This window comes from Acinonyx jubatus, chromosome D4, assembly GCF_027475565.1.
Source record: "Acinonyx jubatus isolate Ajub_Pintada_27869175 chromosome D4, VMU_Ajub_asm_v1.0, whole genome shotgun sequence".
Lineage (NCBI taxonomy): Eukaryota > Metazoa > Chordata > Mammalia > Carnivora > Felidae > Acinonyx > Acinonyx jubatus.
In genome coordinates, this window is record NC_069391.1 from 52,548,985 (window position 1) to 52,569,625 (window position 20,641).

General features: G+C 44.6%; 1 long non-coding RNA gene across 1 annotated transcript in view; it reads right to left on the reverse strand.

Moving 5' to 3' along the window:
* Positions 1 to 3,826: 3,826 nt before the first annotated feature.
* The window catches only part of LOC128312199 (uncharacterized), a 35,034-nt gene continuing 18,219 nt past the window's right edge, over positions 3,827 to 20,641 (reverse strand). The window contains exon 2 of the long non-coding RNA XR_008291179.1: positions 3,827 to 4,340. This is a non-coding gene — a long non-coding RNA (uncharacterized LOC128312199). The remainder of the gene's footprint in view (positions 4,341 to 20,641) is intronic.

Here is a 20,641-nt window from a genome sequence, read left to right on the forward strand (position 1 = left end):
GCTTCAGATTCTGTGTCTCCCTCTCTCTCTGCCCCTCCCCTGCTCGTGCTCTGTCTCTGTCTCTTAAAACTAAATAAACATTTTTTAAAAAATTAAAAAAAGAAGGGTGAGCCATTATTAACCAGGGCCAAGTTTATCTGTGATAGTTCCAGTGTTGCTATAGGAACACGGAGAGGACAGGCCTATGTCCATGAGCTGGTGTGCCACACAGGACCCAGGCATCCCGGAGACCTGTCCGCCAACTAGGGGTGGTGGAGGCAAGGACTAACTTATCACATTGGTTAGCTAAAATGCTTTTCTTGTCAGTCGTGATCTACAGAGACATAATTCTTTGCTACTTCTTTCTGGCTCTTGATAACGCAATCTTATAATATCACGTGCATGTCTAAAGGAAGGAACAGAGAATGACAGAAGAAAATGGTGGGCAACATCAGAGAGAGGAGGGGCACAGAAATCGATGCACGTCTTGTAAAATTGCTATCCTTTTCTCCTCCTTTCTTCACAGGAACCACCCAATGGAATGCATGTGAGACCAGAGTAGACTAGAATATTTCCTTTTTTTTGAGAGACAGAGAGAGAGAGAGAGACTGCAAGTGAGGGAGTGGCAGAGAGAGAGAGAATACCATGAGGGGTGGGGCGGGGGGGGGGGAGGAAGAGAATGAGAGAAAAGTGGGGCTCACCCAAACCGGCGCTCAAGCTGACCCAGTGTGGGACTCAAACTCCTGAACCATGAGATCAGTCAGATGCTTAACAACTCGGCCACCCGGACACCCCTAGACTAGAATATTTCAAATGTTCTTTACCTGCAAAACCTTTCCTTCAAAAGGGATTTTGGTGGCACTATATTGGTAAGTCAGGCAGAAATGCAGCTGGTCAGGGCAGGGGCCTGGGAGCACTTCTTGGCCTGCCCAAATCCCCCTCCACTGCGGCCTGGGAAGCCCCCAGGGTTGGGGCACAATTAGAAAGCCCCTGAAGAAGACCAGTATCTGATAGGTCAGTCCACCAGAGAGGACTGAATCTCAACCAGGTCGGAAGGCCCAGCGGGGGACGGTATAGGAGGTACCATTACAAGCTCTACTTGAGTTTTCTGTGTTAACTTTTCATCGAAGAATTCTAACAAAGCTGTTTTTCTTTTACCTTTGCCGGTCCCTTACTTGAGACGAGAAAATGGCTGCATCATTTGTGGCCTGCATGTGTTGTGTCTGGTTCCCGTGGTTTGTTTTCTGGCTTTGAAAACGAAACCGTTCATGGCTCGGCGATGGAAAGCAGACCACGGTTTGTCAGCAGAGCCATTCGTCATGTCCCCCAGAGGGGGCTGTGAACTCCCGCAGCCTTGTGCTCTGCCAGCACGCAGACCACCCATGCTGCAGCGCGCGGAAGGCCACCAGGCCGCGCCGGGCATAAGGCTCCGCTACCCAGCTGGCCCGAGGCCTCAGCCAGCTCCCAGCTGGCCCTGGGGACACAGGTCTGAAATAAGCCAGTGTAACGGTCCTTGGAGACTGCAACCTACCTGGCGGTCCAGGTCTCTTATAGGGTGAATCTGAGAGGGGCCCAGGGTAAACTTACAAAAAGGTCCAGCGTGAACAGAGCTTCTCAGATCTGCTTCAGAGCAGAGGCCGGTGAGGAAGTCACTTTACTGCTCTGTTAAAAGTTGTTTGGCTATGTTTAAGTTGCACTCTTTTGTTTTTTACTGCTCTGCGGAAAGCTAGTTGTAAAATGCTCTGACATACAGCAGTAGGGCAAAGAACTTCTGTTAGCTAACGTCTGCACCTGCTGGGTGGGGGAAACCAAAGGCGGCATGCGGAAGCATCCTTGGAAAAAGAAGTTCCTGAGGCAGCTGTCCCAGGCATGCCAGCGTTTCTCGGCAGCTCTGTCAGACTCACCTGGGACCTGGCTCCAGAAGCACTGGGCCCACCCAGACTGCTGGGGCTGGCCGCCTGGAATCTGCATTTAAAGCAAGTTTCCCAGGTGACCGTTGTGTGAACTCCTCTGAGAACCGGGCAATGCTGATTGTAGGACTCCACGCCCGGGAAATGGCTCTCCAGGGAAGCCCAGAAAGGTGTTCTCCTCTTCAGGGAGGTGGGGCAGGCCAGGGCTGCTTCCAGGGCTGATAGCGGGGCCAAAGAGGAGAATCCTGCCGGCATTGCCAAGTTGGGTCAAGACTGAAGAAAGTGAGTGAAGAGCCGAGCCTTCTGAATGCATAAAAGACTGGCATAAACATGCCACTTGGAGCTGGGAAAATAGCCTAAGACGGAAGGGAAACGAGTGGTAATTGGGCTGCACGAGCAACACGTTGAACCTAGAGCCTGTACTTAAAACCTTGTGCACTCTCATGTGTTTGTTCGTTTTGATAGCAAGTGATGACTGCCTCACATTGTAATTTTAATAAAGGTAAAGCCAAAATAGAAAAGGCATAGAAGTACAGACTTCTCACTTTCTCTCGTTTGAACTATTGGATATCTTGTCTTATTTGTCATAGGCATCCAAGGTTGCTGCACCATTTACCCAAGGTTCACTCCGGGTGCTCAGGACTTCCCTTGTACCTGCAGGGACACCGAACCCATGATTGATCCTGACCCCAGAATTGAACTGACCTTTCAAGGCTTCCCAGAACACACTTAAGTAATCCCAGCGCTCCAGTCTCCCTCTGACTGACCCCTGCCCAAGAAAGCCCTCAGACCAGGCCTGCGCTCCAGGGACTGGCTGGGTTACCAGTTGTCCCAGACCATTTGGCGCTTTGTCAGCTCCCACACTGGATGGTGACTCCTGAGTCAGATTTCCCAACTTCATGACTTCAGCATGTGTGGCCAAAGGGACTGAGCAGTCATGCTCTCCACAACATCTGGCATGCTCTGCCTCTTGGGGCTTCATCTTGCAAATTTTCTAAGGAAAAAAAAAAATCTTAATTATCTAATTTCATTCCCATTGGGTACAATGGTGAGTTTTGGGGAGGAGGAGGGGGGTCCTGAAAAAAAAAAGGCTCTATTTCTTCCTGTGCGTTATCTGTCTTTGAAATCCAGTGATAAAGATATATGTGGGAGACAGGAGGGCTTTTGGGTGGAGGACACATTCCAAGATCTACTGGCCGGAGCAGTCGGCCAGTTGTATGTTACCCAAAGATGATTTATACGAACACAATGAGTATTCCCTGACTGGGGTGGGGGGTGGGGGGACCGTCACTCCCTATGACCAAACCTCCTTGGAAAAATAGAGAGAAGAGCAAATGGCACTAGCGGTGTGAGCAGAAAAAGCGGGTTTAGAGACCAAGTAAATGATGAAACGGGGATGAAAAAAAAAAGTAATAGCTGGAGGGAGGAACCAGGAGACGGTTCTCCATCTTCCAAGAATCAGTTTTTCCATTTTCCCGATCATCCCTCTTACTTTTAAAAGAAAAGACTTTTTTCTCCATTGTATTAATATTCTCAAAGTGCTTCACCGCAACAGACGCTTTTGAGAACTGTTGATTGAGGAGTCTCTCTCTTTACGTTGGAATATACAACTCCCGGCCAATGCTTGAAACGCATCTAGACTTGGTAAAGGCTCAGTGAGGAACTTGCATAGCTAATATGCTTTTTCTTTTAATCGCCTTCACTAGTGAAGGAAGTGTTTGGCTTTGCGGACAAAAGGTAAGTGACAGTGAGGCCCTCTTTGATTTCCTTTTCTCTTCCTTTCCATTTCCCTCCTTCTTCCTAAGAGAGTAATTCTTAAAGAAGATAAAGACCACCAAGTTGCAATTAGCTCCCCCACTCATATTGGTGAGCATCATGGAGCCTTGGTCTCCCGCATTCTTGCACAGTGTTTCACATGTGGTGAGGACTGAGAAACATGTGTTTAAAAAAATTTTTTTAATGTTTATTTACTTTTGAGAGAGAGTGCGAATGGGGGAGGGGCAGAGTGAGGGAAACACAGAATTCGAAGCAGGCCCCAGGCATCAGCCATAGAGCCCAACGCAGGGCTCGAACTCAGGAGCCGCGAGATAATGACCTGAGCCGAGGTCAGACGTTAAACCGACTAAGCCACTCAGACGCCCCCTGAAAAAAGGTCTTAAATGGATACAGGCAATGTCCTTGGTTCTCAGCTGATGAGTTGGCCTCAATGCCACTTCCTGCTCCATCCTCCTCTGTGCCACAGGGTAGAGAAGCCTGGAAACCCTTCCTTAGAAATCTTCCCTGTACGTTTGGATGTTAGCATCTGCCTTTCAGAGACGCTTGCACAAAGTTTGGAAGCCAGACGTCTCCCGCGCGAGTCCCAGGCAGACCTGCGGTCAGTCAGCAGAAGCGGGGGCTTCCAGGAAAGCTGTAGAGAATCACCTGCTTCAGAGCTATAGGCCAGTGGAATTCCTGCGGACAAAATGGTGACATCAGAGCAAGCTTTTGAGAATTACCCACCCCAATACCACGGGGAGCTGAGATCAGGCCATTTCCCTGACCTTAGCTCCCAGCCTTTCCAAAAGTTTTTGTGAGCCTCTAATTCTCAGAATGAATGCAATTACGGCTGATGATAACCTAGAATGGCTTCTATTTCCCTGACCAAGCTTTGAAAACTGCAGCAAGACATAAGAATGGGACGAGATCACTTAGGGAGGGAGTGTAGATAAAGAGGACCAGGAAGCACAGAAGCTACCTCCTGCCTCCCCCTGCCTGGCACTGCCCGCTAGCTCCACGGGGTCACTCCCAGTCCAAGCCAGGTGGCTGGTAGACCACCTTTGATGCTCCTCAGAGTTAAATAACAATGGCAGCCAGGACTACAGAACGCTCTTTCCCTAATTTAGAGCAACAGCCTTTACTTTAAGTAGCCTGCTTTACAGATTCCAAATGTTAATAGCACAACTTCTGGAATATATCGATTCAGGTTTAAAAGGAACCCACCTATGTCCAGCATTCACTCAATGGCATATCCTAGAAGAGCAGAGTAACTCAAGTAGAAAAACAGTGTTTCAGTCTCTTCAGTCTATCATTAATCTCAGCCAAATCGACTGTTGGCTCCTGAATACAGTCCCTGTAAACAAGAAAACACGGGGCGATCTCTAAAGGGAGGCACCTCCAGCATATACAGACACTCAAAAATCTGTTAACCGGGTGAGTTTTCAAAATCACAGAGAGAATTCTGGGAGACATGGTTATGAGGACAAAATAAACTTTTAGATGCAGAAAGAGCATTGAAACTTTTTAACTTTTTAACTCTTCCATGGAGCTAACACCAGGGAAAGATTCTTGCTAAAGAGGCTCCTTATCTACAGAATGTGAATTTCTGGATCTCTAAAAAGAAAAGAATGTGAACCTCTTTCTAGAGTCACTCCCATCCTTGCCCTAAGAAGTGCTTAATTACATAGAAACAATTTAACAGGCGTGCCAGCCAGAGTATCCAAATAAACATTTCCTAACAAGAGAGTTATTTAAAATCTCCATGAAATATCATTAAAACATCAATGTCAAGAACAACACCTGCAGTATTTTAGAATTATTTCAGAGGACCGTTTCAAACTTTCATTCTTCTTGTGGTGAAAGAAAGTGGAACCTGGAAGCTGGGAGCTTGAGCCCCTGGGCTGGCCACTTTGTAACTTGCTTTGTAACTGGGACTGGCCTTGGGAACAATCACTTTGCTTCCTTCAGTTGCTTTTCTTCAGCTGTAAAACAGGGGAAACGGCATGTCCGCTCCCAACCCCCGGGATCATTGTGAAGATAAAATGATAAGAGTGTGAAAATGTCTTAGAAAATAGGAATATTTTCAGCACAGAAGCCAGTACTAAAATCTTGTGCTCCTGATTATGGTAACCCTATCTAATTACCCAGATTTTAAATGATTGCTCTTGTAACGATGAAACAAAAACCCTCGATAACCAATTCCTATGGTGTGGGAAGGGAGAGTGATTTCATTCCACTGACTTACAAACAGTAAATCTGTACCCTCGCAACATGGCCATCACACATGGAGGCTTGCAAAGTTGGTATGATAACAGCTGGTCTGTGAGTATCAGACCGAGTGGACCATGTCCTCACTAATAAATGTCAGCTTGATTTGAATTACTTGCTAAAGCACAGCTTAGACAAAGCCAAAAAGGAAAACCAAAGCTTTCTCGATAAAATGGAATCCCAAAGCATAAATAAAAGATTCCACCTGAGAAGAATGATTTATTATCTCGCACTCAAGAAAAGGATGCACAGTCCATTCTATGTGACCACATCTCTTAAGTTGTTTGCTACTGGTTTATAAAAAGCTCATGTATGTGTGTACATATGCACACAGATGCACACATACACTCCACAGATTTGTAAGTTCAACTAAAAGGAAAACTAGAAGTTATGCATTGGTTATTTGAGAGGAAGCCAAGAAAGTTTATTCTTTTCAAGAATCGACACTTCTTTGCCCTGAAAAAAAAAGCAAGTTACCCAACGTCCAGGGCAGAAACACTGAAGAAAAGTTTACAATGGCCAAAGAGAACTTGGGATTCAGGCCAGCAGAGTTTACCAGTCCTTCGGCCTGAAAACAAGCCTGTCACAAAGAAAAAAGGTGGAATGTCTAAAGCTTACAGATGCATCATACTGAGCATGAAGATGTACATAAATTTATTCTGCATCAAGCTAGCTTGGGCCATATACAATTCACTTTCTTACAAGCCGTTTGATTATTAATGCTGGAAATAGGGGCACCTGGGTGGCTCAGTTGTTTAAGCATCCGACTCTTGGTTTCAGCTCAGGTCATGATCTCACAGTTGGTGCATTCAGGCCCCGCATTGGGCTCTGTGCTGATGGCGTGGAGCCTGGTTGGGATTCTCCCTCTCTGTCTCTGCCCCTCCCCTGCCTTTCTCTCTCTCTCTCTCTCTCTCTCTCTCTAAAATAAATAAATAAACTTTAAAAATAAAAATTAAAAAATTAAAAATTAAAAAACAAATGTTGGAAATAATCACTTTACACCAAAAAGCCCTTCATTCTCCAAGTTCCCCAGGCTTCCAGAGACATGACATGCTACGAGGAATATTTATATTTTTGTGAGGAAGGCACCAAATACCTTTCCTAATGGGCAGCCATCTAGAAATGAAAAGCCATGATGTGTTTTTTCCTTTTTCTCGGTCATACATGAACTAAATGTCTCCTTTTTCCAACATAATTTAGGCAGCTTTACAAAATCAACATCAGGTTTTTGAGGGGCTTTTTCTTAAGGTTCTTATAGGTATGCACCCGGCTCACCATGTGATCATCACTATTCGTTCTATAATTAAGCCAGGTGGAATTATTGGGAGAAGATGTTAGATCAGCAGAGAAGTCTTCTGAGGGCTCAGTGAGCAACTCCATCTTCCATTTAAAAGAGCTAGTCAATAAGAAGCCAGTATTTCAGTTGTGTTCTACCAACATAGCTGACAAGTTATCACTTAAAACCTAGGTTTTTCCCCATGCAAGCCCCCCTCAGGAACCCTACCATACCTGGCAAGAACACAGATTCCTATTTTCTTAAGGGTCTGTATTAGAATGTTTGACTCTCAGAGGTCAACGAAGAAAGCAGGGAGGCTAGGCACTCATGACCCAGGCTCTGTTGCTTTGAAATTCTCTCATTTGGCTTTTCTACGTGTGTTGGCTTTATCTTTAAGTTGGTTTCCTTCGTGATTGCAAATTGGCTATGAATAGCATCTAGGGTTCTATTTTTCCTTATTCATGTTCAGCAAGCAAGAGACAAAAACTCTCTTAACTGTGAAATAACCTTTTCTTCTGCAGTCTTATTTGGCCACCATAAGTCCCATGGCCAACCCTTGATCCATAGTTGCCAGGGGACCATCAAGTGTGAATTATCATAAGCCCTGGTTCCAGAAATAATGACCAGCACAGGAGATGAGGTTGTTATCTCTGAGGTGGACCAATCAAGACCCATCCTCCCTGATACCAGGGACTGAATGAACCTCCCTTTAGTTATTGGGCTGCATTATGGGTGGCGATTGAACACCTGGAGAAAATCAGATGTTTTGTTAAGAGGAAGAAAGGGAACATGAAACCTAGAAAAGGATTGACAATGTCCATCTTAGAACCCAGTGGGTTACCAGAAAAAGTGGCAAGAAGAATTTTCCCATGGATGGCGCGTCTCAAATTTATGTGGGGCAGTGGTCCACTGTTAGTAGAAAGAGGTGTTTCTAGTTATAACTGGCTACCACCAGCCCCAGGAAAATAGATTCGAATTTCCTTAAGAGAGAGCGCTGCAAATAAGTTTACATAGCCTGTTACAAGAGCTGTAAAGTCTAGAAGCAAAGACATTCCCCGTATCAGCAAAAACAGAAATAGCAGCTACTGACTCAGAACAAGAAGCAGAATGAAGGATGCAACGACACAAGCCCAAATGTCCTCAAGAAGGCAAAGTCACTCCGCCGAAGGAAAGAAGGGGACTGCAGTGACTTTGGAAGTCCGTATTTCTATTAGACAGAGCTCAGAGCCAAAGATGTGAAGATAGTTCCAGAGCCCTTGGTTAACTACTCAGAGCATTGCTACCCCTGCTTTCTCTCCCAGGTGAAGAACAATGTTTCTTATGAAGGAAGATCTTCCCAGACCTCCCCAAAGGTGAGCAGATTGGACTTCCTGACTTGCTGCATCACCATAGGAGGGTCATAGAAGAGGAGACCTAAGTAGCACTCCTCTTGAGTAGATCAACAAGGCATGGACTTCATCTGAGCATGCTTTGGTATTGCTACTTTGGGGCTAGGGAGGAAGATAGGAAGGAATTAAGGAGCTTAAAAACCAAAGAAAACTATGGACAAACAAAATTTTTAAAAATTGTAATATACTATATACCAAGATACACACACACACACACACAAATTATTGCCTGAAATTTTCATATCATTAAGACCAAAATACTTGCCAGACTTAAGTCATCTTGAATTAGGTAGAAATGATAGAATTTTCCAGGAGACTACTGCCCACCGCATACCCCAGTAAAAAGTCCACTATACAATGATAAATGGCCATGTAGCATACAACAAGATTCCATCAACGTGGATAGTCTAAAATGTTGAGTGAGAAAAATCCCAACAAAATGAGTAGGGGTGAATGCAAAGTCCATTACTTCCATTGAAAGAATCACCTGCATAGACAGAGGGATACCTGCTTAATAGCTATGAGTTTTGACTGGGTCTGTCAGCTGACCACAAGTTTAATAGATGATCATTAGGGTAATGTAACATCTTTAAAAATCAATATAATATTAAGATCATGGAAAGTGATAACTTCACCATTTTCCAATTGGATCAGACCACATCTGGGGTCTGGGGTTAATGGTGATGTTGACAAAGTAAGGCATGTTGAGAGGAGGGTGCCTGGGAGGGTAGAGGCTTGAGTAACCATATCATAGATGTAAGAGAGAAGCCATGCTGTACAATTGGAAATAGAGTCATTCTGTGTTACTCCAAAGAGCAAAGCCCAAGACAGAAGACCTGAGTTGTATAAGAACAAGGGAACACCATTAAGTACCCTATATCACATACACAGCAGGCAGAGGGACAGACCCCAGAGCCAGCATGCCTGGGTTGATATCCTGGCTCTGCCACATATTGACTCTGTAACCTTGAGCAGGTTGATGAAACCCTCCATGCCTCAGTTTCCTCACCTGAAAAATGGGCGTACTCTGAGCCCTAAGGCATGGGATTCTTAGGAGGAATACATGAGCTATAAGTGAAGGGCTTAGACTATGCCTGGCAAGTCATAAGCACTATGTAAGTCTTTGCTGTTAACACAAAGAACCAGCTTTTTCATAAACAGAGATGCCATGTGTATTGGTTTGCTAAGGCTACGATAACAAAATACCACAACGTGGGTAGCCTGAACAACAAAAACTCATCGCCTCACAGTTCTGGAGGCTAGAAGTCAGAAATCAAGGTACTAGTAGGGGTGGTTCCTTCTGAGGACCATGAGGAAGAATCCGCCCCATGCCCCTCTCCTAGCTGCTGGTAGTTTGCTGGAAATCTTTGGTCACCTTGGCTTATAGAAGCATCACCCTAATCTCTGCCTTCATCTTCACATAGAATTCCTCCCGTGTGAATGTGTTTATCTCCCGATTTTCCCTTTTCATAAGGACACCAGTCATATTGGATTAGGGCCCACGCTAATCGCCCATTTTAACTTGATTCTCTCGGTAAAGACCCTACCTCCAAATAAGGTCACACTGTGAGACACTGCAGATTAGGACTTCAACATATGAATTTGGAGGGACACAGTTCCAGCCATAATTCCATGTCACTGGGGATCTTTAAAAAGAGGCCAGATGGGGGCGCCTGGGTGGCTCAGTAGGTTGAGCATCTGACTTTGGCTCACATCATGATTTCACGGTTCGTGAGTTTGAGCCCCGCGTCGGGCCCTGTGCCGACAGCTCAGAGCCTGGAACCTGCTTCGGATTCTGTGTCTCCCTCTCTCTCTGCCCCTCCCCCACTCTCACTCTGTCTCTGTCTCTCTCTCTCTCTCTCTCTCTCAAAAGTAAATGAACATTAAAAAATAAATAAAAATGAAAATAAAAAGAGGCCAGATGATCAGAGATGTTGCTGGTTTAATCCTGCTCTGCAGCCGATTGAGGACATGCTTTTACAAAACAATTACAGGGTCAAATCGGGACTCCCAGCATTCAATTTAAGGTGCAATAAAAAGCTTGATTTCTTAACCCACAGGCCTGACTTGGCCTCACAAATTACAGGGTGAAAAAACAGAGCAATATTGCTATTACTTCCTTTGCCCATTTTCCTATAGAGATAATAGAGGAAGTATCTCCCTGTTACTCCTTCAAGGCTACATTCTGGCTTCAGCCTTCTTTTGGCTCCACAAGTACCAAGCACCCAATAGAGTCGTACCTACGGGGAAATAATATTCTGTCACTTCAGGAGCACTGCAGATTTCCTCCATCCCCATCTTATTTTATCCCCCCCAATTACAGAGACTACAAACATCAAATAATATCACGCTCACATCCTCATGAGGGAATTGAGAAGTTAAGCTTTTAGTCTGAGGTCATGTAATTAATTAATGGCAGTGCTGTGATTAGGTTTAAGTTTCCCTGATAATCTATCAATTGCAAGTCAATTTATTGAGCATCTCCTATTTGTTTAGCATGGTGCAAACTACTGAAGATTGGTGTGAGTCCAACCAAATCACTGAAACTTCCAGCATGACATTAGAAGCCACGTCAGTCCACTCTTAACTAAGCCATGATCATAAAAGCCCTCAGCACATTTTTTTTCCTTTATTTTGGCGGAATTACACGCAGATCACCCACAGGCCTTCACTTCAAACCCCACTGTGAGCAACACTGGAAATGCTCTTTCTCTGATCCTTTCCAGAATTGATCCCTCAATTTTTGCCATTCTTCAGTGAGTATTGGAGGCTGTCTCTGCTCTCTCTCCCCGACAGACCAATACCTTGGAGAGGATGACACTGCCCTTTGCATCGGGCATCTTTCCATAGAAAGCAACGGTTTAGAGTTTTCCAGGACTCTAAAGCCACTTCCGCTTCTCAAACTCAGTTCTCAACTTAGAAAATAGCGGAGTCCACCTCCCCCATATCCAAGGGCAGCCCTATTAAGTGAGTGTTAATTAGATAAGTCAGGTTGGCTATGTAACGACCAAAAGACCAAATTTCAGTAGAAATCAACACACAGCTGGGGTGTTTTATGTGTGTGAGTGTTTGTTTGTTTGGAGGGTTTTGAGTTTTTATATTTTTTTGCTCACACACCAACGAGTTGAGAGAGGTTTAGCTACTGACACGGTCTGAGTTTGGTTGGGCTTGGGTCCAACCTGTAGGTTGGGTTTAGAGCTCCCCTGCTTGCCCCTCACCTTCCCTGGACCAGCACTTACCTGAGGTATGTTCTTCCCTCAGCAGAAAAGCAAGTACACGAGGGCGAGTCCAATGTCACAAGTGTATTTGAAGCCTGTGCTCACGTAACATCCGCAAACCTCCCATTGGCCAAACAAATCACTTGGCCGGTCCTGAAGTCAAGAGGCCCATCATGAGGCCATGTAAAAGGTGTGCAGGTGTTACATTACTCCAAGGAGGTGCAGGGTCAGACCTATAATCTGATCTTCCCTTGGTAAGGCAAAGACCCAATTCTTCAGCCTGTCCATGATGGCTCACCCAGTATAACTCACTAGATATCTGCCCTTCCAGCAGCATCTTTGACCATTGAGCTAATCCCACCTTCCCCTTGCCTCCCCAAATTCCGTGACACCACCTTTTAAAAAGCAGTTCCTCCCTTCTCACGCTGTTTTATTAAAAGCTTTCTGCCAGGCTGGGAAGTTGAGAATCCCACCTGCATCTAATATATGATAATTTGCTAATGCAACCCAGCACTGTTCGCTTTGTTTCCCTCAGTCTGTTGCTTGCCTGTTGCATTGTTGTTGGCCAATTTCCAAAAATCGTAATAGGAAAAAGAAAAAAAAGAAACTATCTAGAAGATGATTATCCAAACATCCGAGCCCTCCTCCAGGTAATGAATCCATATTGAGTGAAGCTAACATTTGGAACAATATTGTAAGAGGAAAAGAAAACGAAAAATTCCCGTTAAAGTAAATAGGTCCTACAAGTCTATCTTTGCGGATCCACAATATGGAGTCATAGATTTAGTTGTTCACACTTCTCCCATATTTTCAGAGCCATTAAGCAGGGTGGACTTGTCAGGGTTTCAACATAGTAATTGTTTAGCTATAAATTTCCCTGCTGGCTGGGGCCTGAGGTTTCCAATAATCACAGGCAAAGGCAGAAGTCAAAATAGATAGTACATGGGGGAAGGGAGAGAGCCCAGCATGAGGATTTACTGTGGTAGGAGGGTGTGGGGCCGTGGAAAGAGGGTGAAGGCTGCCAGAGGCATAGATGCTGAAGAGCAGAGCACAGGACCATGATAACTCTAGGTTAAGTTGTGAGTAAGGTTTCTGCTCCCCGACATGATGAAAACAAGCCTGAGCTCCTGGTTCCTTCCCACACAACCGACCTGGAAGAACCTCAGAAATAAGAAGCAAAACTAGAACATAAAAACTGTGGGGGACTCCTTGGTAGATTGAATACGTGGTGGGGACCAACCTGGGGCTGGGGGTACCAGTGAAATGATGAAGAACATGTTGAAGGGAAGCTCTCAAGTTCTGCTCTTGACTGCATTACCTTTGGGGGATAATCATCTGCCCCAGGGTGGAAAAGCATCAGACAGGTGGGAGGTGAGAGGTGGGTAAAACCAGGGCAGGGCCAATACCCTGCGGGGTGAGGAAATGATGAAAAAAATGTAGACTGGCCAGTTGGCCTTGAGCACTGATTCCTCTACCTCCTCTGTGCCCCCTCCCCTCAGAACTGGTGGATGACAATCAAAAGCTGTGTTCTTCAAATGATTTTTACTTCCACCCACAATGAGAAAAAACATTTTATGTGGTGACTCAGTACTGCAGAGCCCTGTACAAATGGAAGAAAGTTTCACAAAACAACATGCTAACTATGGGATGCACTCTATATTTTTCAACCTATTCCATTCCATTCCATTCCATTCCATTCCATTCCATTCCATTCCAATCTATTCTGTTTCTTCTCCCTCCCCTCCCCTCTTCTTCCTCTCCTTTTCTCCACCTCTTTCTCCTCTTCTTTCTCCCTTTTCTCCCTTCTCCTTCCCCTCCCCTATACTGACTGACTCCCTATATTGACTTCATGACCCATTAATCAGCTGCCACCCAGGACTTGGAAAACTTATTCATAGAGATAATATCCTTCCCAGGTTACTTTTTCAGAGTATCTAAAAGAAGATTCTGACCAAAGTTGTGGCCTAATGGAGAGACAAAAATTGGGGTGATGGGTTATAGTTCTGTGGGATCTTGAGCACTGTGCTTTGGATCTCACCCCTGCCCCACTTCTAGAAACTGGATTTGAGCCCCTCCACCAATAGAAATCGCCAAACATGGTAAATGTTATCCCTAAAGGAAAAAACAATTTTAATATAGAATGCTATATTCAGCCAAATTATCACTTAAATCCAGAAACTGAATAGACATATTCTCAAGCATATAAGGTTTCAGCAGATTTGCCACACAAAGAACTATTTAGAGAATTCAAGTAAAAAGTAAAACCAAGAGGTTGCTAGAAGAAATATGGGAAGAAAGGGGATTCAAATAATTTAGAATTAGTTGTTATCTAAAATATGAAGAAACAAAGGAAAAAATAACTGTATCCGTAATAACCCTGAACAAAAGTTTTAAACAGTATCAAGAAGGGGATGGCAGAAAGGAATGGAAAGCAAAGAGATATGAGAACATGCTAACAGGTCCAACGTGTTCAAAGAGAGATTATTAATGGAAGATAGGTGATAAATAATAGAAAGATGATAGATAAATGGAATGCAGGTTGATCTGACACAGGTAAAGGGATAAATAAATAAAAATGTAGAAGAGACAGAGACTCTCAGATTAGCTAAAACTGTTTTTCTCTTATATATCAACAATATAAGATCTATAAGAGAAGTTAAAAGAAAACACAAAGTCAAAGGTTGAAAAAGTATTCAAGGCAAATATGAATCAAAGAAGGTCAGAGTATCAATTTTAATATCTGACAACAGAATACAAGGTAAAAACAATAACATGAAGAACAATAAAGCAAAACAACATAGCCATCATTGGGACACATGATCCTCATAATATAGGTTCAATATATATAAAGTAACAGTGATAAAACTGAAAGAAATGGAAAACAAGGCAACTTCCCCTCCTCCCCCCCAAAAAAAGCATAAATGGTGTAGTCACATTTGCACTTACAACATTTGATGGCTTCCTGCTGTCCTCAGGATAAAGTCCAATATCAGGGCTTGTGAGGCCCTATGTGATCTGTTCCCTCTTACCTCTCCAGCTCCATTCTTCAATACTTTCTGTAAGCTTTTTGAATCTATTTTTATTCTTCACATATGCTTTTCTCTCTTATTCAAAACCATGACATTTATTGTTCTTCTAGCTGTAACATCTTTCCCACTCTTGCCCTGGTTAACTCATACTTATCTAAACTATGTTAGATTAGATATTACTTCTTCCACAAAGCCTTGAAAGTACTTGTCCTTTCACAATATTCCACTCACTTATAAATTTCCTGCTTGACTCTCTATCTCCCCCACCAGACTGTAAGCTCTATGAGGAAAAGACAGTGTCTGTGGCAGTCACCAACGTACTTCTAGTTCCCAGGACACTGAATATCATACAAACGAATTAAAAAAAAAGTATTTGTATAGTAATAATGGATTATATTTTTTAAAGGAAATCAGCCCAATTTCTGGTTCAACATGGCAGAATTAACATGTGCATTCATCTCTGTTTCTTCCCCCCACCCATAAAACTTCACTAAATGCCGGTAAAATAATTTTTTTTAATGTATAAATCCTCCAGAACAAAGAGAAAGCTACTGCAGATAGCTTATCAAAGTCAATAAAAATGAAGCCAAACTGGATGGGGTCAGTGGACATGGAAAACAGCAAGAAGCAAGATCAAAGCACAAAGAACTAGAAAGGCTCAGGAATTGAAGGCACTGGGTGTTTCAGAATACAGGAGTTGGATATATGACTAAAAACAGGCAGATTGATTGAAAGTCTTTATGAAAAATGCAGACACCCTCCTACCCTCTCATCTAGCCCAATGACAGCAAGAAACAACCCTACATCCAAGCAAAAGAAAAGAGGTGTACACTGTGGCTAGATTGTTCCAGAAGGTCTCTGGACTTGGAGGCAGGTAAAGCAGAAAGCTGGACTGAGATGCTTTACTGAAATCAAGAATATGAAGTGGAATTTTGAAACTCATCTTCCCAGTCACTTCCCCAGTTTGTTAGCCCCACCTCAGACTGGCGACTGGAAGGTATAGTTGATTGCAGAATCTGACAACTCGAATAGAAAAGACCTACCCTTGTTGATATCAATCAACTGCCAGACCATGATTTGGTGAGGTCCACCAGTCAACAGTTCCACCTTGGCACCTGTGGGTTTTTCCATTAGCTTCTGGTTCCTGATTCTTAAATTGTGTATAAACGATTTCTACTCCTAAGCACTTGAGGAAAACCACTAACTTTAAAGGAAGTGACCCAGAAAGGCATTTACAGGAAATAGAGACACAGCAGGAATGGAACAAAAAAATTTTTTAAATCAATATAATTAATATTCTAAGAGATATAAGAGAAGATTCTACATCCATGAAACAAGAACAGAGTGCCAGTAAAAAGGATTTTCAGCAAATAAATAAGAGCTCTTGGAATTTAAAAATAGAATTGACAGCTTCCCTGTGGGCTGGGACATAGTAATATGTATAAAAATAAGCTTTGTCTCACCCAAAATTGTCTGTTTGTTGATCTTTACTCAGAGGTCCTAAACCATGTGTGAGTATGCAGATGCTTTTCTATGCATGGTGTGCCATCTTGGAAAGGAGGAGGCAACCTTGGTCCTGCTCATCCACCGACCCCTAGTTCCTCATTTGTGTCCCAGGCTCAGTCTTTGTTCCAATACGTGTACCCACTGATACTCCCAGGGACCCTTAAGCAAATAGAGATCAAAAGAGTTGTGTGCATAAAACAGACTTGACCAGAAAATGATACCCAGGCTTAGAGAGGTAAAGTGACTTGCCCAAGATCACACAGACAAGGGACATGGAAATTCAATCCTAAATTTCCTGATACCTCCCATTTGTCTACTCATTCATTCATTGGAGAAATATTATAGCAGTAATAACAAAGATGATTAGTTTCTGCACTTCCAGAGCTCACAATCAGATGAAGAGAGAATGGAGCAAGCAAGATAGCTCCAACTGATACTGAGATGGAACTCTGATCAGGAGGGATGTCCAAGAAGGGTGTTCTTCCTGGACTGAGCCCTAATGGATAAAGACAAGAGGGGAAGGGGATGGAGAGGATCAAGATAGAGGTGAGAGTGACCACTGTGCTTTGGGGGCACTTCAGTGGTTCTTGAAGTCTGGACAGCAAAGATCAAATGTAGTCACAAGAAGAGGTGAGACTGAAGCATCAGGGAAGGACCACATCAGCCAAGAGACAGCATGCTATGCTAAGGAAACTGGACTTTATCCCACAGCCAGACAGTAGGGAGACTCACAGTTTTGATCAGGTGACAAACTCTTGCCCAGTATATAATCCATCTAATGACATGGATTCCAAAAGCTACAAAAATACAAGATGGGAGAGACCATTAGGAGCTGGTGACTATGCCTGATAAAGGCAGATGATTTAGGTGGATAAAAAAAAAAAAAGAGGAGGGGATCACTTGGAAAAGGAGACAGTGGCACAAAACAAGGTTAAGAATGAGAGTGTTGAGTTCAAAGAGCAACCAGAGAATCCTCTATCTCCAGGAAACAAGAAAAGACAAGGAAGAAGGTAGGAAGGTTAGGGCCAGTTGAGATAGACACCAAATTGAGGAGGTTAAACATGGCTCAGCATGTCGGTGCTGCTTCAAACTTTCTTCCCAATGGTGGAGGAAAAGGAAGCCCCACACTCTCAGGTGGTGGCCAGAAGTAGACCTCTATCATCCCAGAACTTCTTTGAAATCTATGTTTAATATTTAAAATTCATAGGAGTTTTGCATTCTACTTTACATAAGATTGATGTAAAAAGTGTGTTTAATTACTTTCTAGTTAAAACACAACTTCCTATACCCCAAGAAATCTTGCAGGAAATTAGTATTCCAGAAAGATGTTCTTGTGTCTTTTCATGTCTCATGAATGCCAATACCTGGGGGACATGAAGATGCACGACAGTGAGAAATCCAGTTTCTCCAAGTGAGCTGTGAGGTGAAAGAGGTATTTGAGGAAGTTAAATAAGCTGGAGGGTACTGGATGGGTGAGTTAGTTTAAAGTGAGTGGTAGAAAGCCAGGTAAGAGGCTTTTGATATAACCATGATGAGACTTCAGACCAGAGGATGATGATAGATGGAGAAAAAATGGAACAGACACAGAAATTTTTGAAGACTTGACGGATGATTCAATGTGGGGGCAGAAAGGAGGAGAAGAAAGAATCAAAGGCAATTCTGACTTTGAACTAGGGAGGCCAGACGCCAGGGTCAAAGAGAAGGAAGTTGAGAACATGGCAGCTGTGGGTGTCCCTGTGTCTGATGCACATGTGGAAACGTGTTGTAGTAGGCTGGACTCAGGAAACAAGACCTAAGGTAAAAACATGAAGGCAGGCGTGGGGATCATTCTCATCGAAGTCATAGTTGACACCACAGGGTTGGAGGGAAGCCTGAGTGAGCAAGGGAAAAGAAGGAAACACAGAAAGTTGGGGACATACGAAGATGAGTAGTGGAAATGGAGAGAGGGGCCTCCATGCAGCAAAGAGGAAAAGGTGTATTGGCCCTCAGACACCACATTTTCCATTATACATAGCAGGAGAAAACTGGATAAAGAAAAAAAGGGAGGTGGGAAATTTCTTGGTTGGTATACCTGAAGAGTCCAGGAGTAGACCCTGACTTCAGGTATGATTAGATTCCAGTGCTGAAATGACGCCATCAGAATTCTGTCTCTATCCACCTTTTCACTCTTCTTCCCTTTCCAGCTGCTTCACTTTTAGGCAGATTTTCTCATCATGGTGACCCTTGGAAGCTCCAGACTTTTATCTTCTCATCTCAACAACTCAGATAAAAGAGAACTCCTCCATCCCCAAAGTTCCAACAGAAGTCTCCAACGAAAGTTTCAGGTTTGGCTCTGATTGGACCATCCCTACTCACAGGCCCATCCTTAAAGCTGACACCCTGGCCAGCACTGGGTAACATGCCCCTAAGTGTCCCAAGCCAAAGCTACACGAACTAAGCCCTGAGGGAGGGGGCCTCCCCAAACGAAAGATGCTTTGCAACTTCCATAAAGAGAGAATGAATGCTCTCAGAGGAGCAGAGAGGCTCCAGTGGGTGACGGCAAAGTTTTAAGAAGCTTGGGGTGGTGACAGAGTGGCCAAAACACGCAGTCATACAAAGGCCAAGGTAGGGGCAATAGAGGCCCCACTGCACCTGGCTAGATCCCCCCTACATCTCTGCCCCCCTCCACCGCCCGCTTCAGTAGTGAGCCTGATGACAGTGAAGCCCCATCCCCAGCTTCCCTCCTTCATTGTTCCCAGCATGGCACCCAGCACCCCCATCACTACACCCTTCCAGAGCCATGCCAGAGCCACTTTGGCTGAGGCCCATGGGCCTCTCGGACAATCAAAAAGCCCCTCTGGCTTCAGAAAGCAGCCTTGTAATGTGACAGCCAAGTCCTTCGTGGCTGGACTTCCCCACCACACACATCATACAATTCCTTCTTTTCCAGCAGGTAATTTTTCCAGTGAAAGAATCACCCCTCCCCTGTCCTTCGCCTCTGCCCCACCAATTGTTTGCTGAGGCGAGACCAGTAATGCTCCTTGGCTGGACTTCAGAGTTCCAGTTCAGCCGGGGGTACGAGGCTGGGATTTAACCGAGGACCCCGAAGGGCGCATGTTGCATGAATCATCTCCCCAGTGCCCGAGACATCAAACCACACTTCACCCCTCGCTCGCTCTTTGCCGGCCGCTTCAGCTCATTGGCGTTTGAAGCAACATCACCGGCGGCGGCTCATCTGGAACATCGTGGCACGCTTCCCTTTCCAGGATAGCGAGCACCCTTTACCGCAGAGAGCGAGGAAGAGTCAGGCAGACAGACAGATGGACAGGGAGTCCCGCAGACAGCACGGATGAATATGGATTTGCAGCGTCTGCGGCCGGAGGGCGGCCATGGCAATCACCTTCAATGCTGCTGGAGCGCGGGATGGACCGACAGCAACTCCCCTTAGGAATCTGAGTGGGCTCTTTCTCGTGTGATGTTTTGAAGCATGTCAGCATTCCTGGGCACTGTCAGCCTCCTCCAAATGACCTGAGTGGGGGGTGCGAGTAGCAAGCTCTCACCGCCTTGGGCTGTGCGGAAGGAAATGCTGGGAATACAGGCATACTTTCCTCTCGCTGAGAAAATCAAGGAGGAAGTGCCTCAGCCTCAGCTCCCCGTATACCCTCGCATATCAAGGTGCAGATAAGCTGATCTATTACAAATTCTAATGCAGCACGTTTCCCTGACCAGGAGCCTCGTCTCCTCCAGTGCCCCGAGCGTTAGCCAATATTTCATCAAAACCAGCTCCCTTCCAGAGGCCTCCCTCTCTTCTTCCCGCTCATGCCAGAAGGCTCACACCGGTGCCTTCTCCATGCGTGTGGCCTACACACACACACACACACACACACACACACACAGGGACATGGACGTACATACATGCACACACATGCACATGTACACACATACACGGACATACACAGACATGCACATGTACACACACATACATACCCAAATAAAACTAGACCCTGATCTTCCAGATTCATGAAGCTGCCTTGCCCAACCTGGCTTAAAATGATCATTTTTCACTCTCGAAATGTTTGAATCCCACAAAGGGATGCTTCAAAACACCAAAACGATAAAGCACACACACACATGCACCCATACGCACAGATGCGCACACACGAACACACATCAAGGAGAGCTGTTACACGAGACATTTGTTTCTGAAAACCTGTCTTCTGATTTCGGCCTTATTCCTCGCTCCACGTAGGCCTAACTCTCCGGTGCCATAAAAGCAAATCCCGAGCCCAAGAGCAGCCCAGCCAGTTCTATGGGCTGGAGTTCATTTCTTGGC